Source organism: Nanorana parkeri, unplaced genomic scaffold, assembly GCF_000935625.1.
Source record: "Nanorana parkeri isolate BGI_ZX_2015 unplaced genomic scaffold, ASM93562v1 scaffold3961, whole genome shotgun sequence".
In the NCBI taxonomy this organism is placed as follows: domain Eukaryota; kingdom Metazoa; phylum Chordata; class Amphibia; order Anura; family Dicroglossidae; genus Nanorana; species Nanorana parkeri.
Window position 1 is genome coordinate 18,302 of NW_017310228.1, and position 1,240 is coordinate 19,541.

Genomic DNA, 1,240 nt, shown 5'->3' on the forward strand with positions numbered 1-1,240 from the left:
TCCAAAGCGCTGCTTTCGGTGTTAAGATCCGGGCTTTTTTTTTTTTTTTTTTTTTTCCTCCCCTGTCTATAAAAGTAAAAAGTCATCTCGGATTGAGAGCGCCATTGTCAGGAGCAGAGCCCGGGATGGTTTACACTGCACCTAATGGCATGTAACACTTTCAACAAACTGCAGGGCTGCCGGCCTCCCCCTCCGCGCTGCGAACACTGAGCTTCTTATATCTCGGCACACAAAACTTTTTTCTTTTCTTTTTTTTTGGGAAGCTCTTTGCCGGGAAGGACAGCGCTCGTATTTTGCCAGCAAAGTCATTTAAACTGTCCGCTGATATTTTGCAAATAATCATCCCCTTCAGACAATATCGCAGAAACTGGGTCATCCGCTGGGGGCGATTCGGTTTCAGGGTGCCTTTTGTGTGCGGAATGGGAAAAGGGAGACGGCGGAGGGAATCCGAGCGCTTTGTTTTGTGCGCGTTCGTTAGCTGCATGAAACGCCGTCATTATGGGCTTATGGGAGATTAGGAGATCGTTTCGGGTGGTTTCCCACATGGTAATAGGAGGCAAGATAAATGGTTTTCTGTTGTCTCAGAGAAGAAGACCATACACGTGAGACGGTGGTTGGAAGACGCCTGAAAGATCTTTTTTATTAACAGGGACGGTTATTCTATATGAACATGCGCGTTTATGGATAAGCAAATATTGTCCTCATACAAGAGTCATGTGTATCCTTCTTGCTCACTGCTGCTCTCTCTCCTTGTGCAGGGTGACTGGTCTTGTCTCCGCCCCCTGCTGTAATAAAGACCGCTCACTGCTGCTCTCTCCTTGTGCAGGGTGACTGGTCTTGTCTCCGCCCCCTCCTGTAATAAAGACCGCTCACTGCTGCTCTCTCCTTGTGCAGGGTGACTGGTCCTGTCTCCTCCCCCTCCTGTAATAAACACCACTCACTGCTGCTCTCTCCTTGTGCAGGGTGACTGGTCTTGTCTCCGCCCCCTTCTGTAATAAAGACCGCTCACTGCTGCTCTCTCCTTGTGCAGGGTGACTGGTCTTGTCTCCACCCCCTGCTGTAATAAAGACCGCTCACTGCTGCTCTCCCTGCTTGTGCATGGTTACTGGTTTTGTCTCCGCCCGCTCCTGTAGATTCCTGTAGTGGATGGAACCTGCTGAGTCCCTCCCACAGCTTTGCTCTCTGCAGAGCCTATGTACAGCACAGTGATGATGTCTCTGCTATGGTGCACACAAAATGG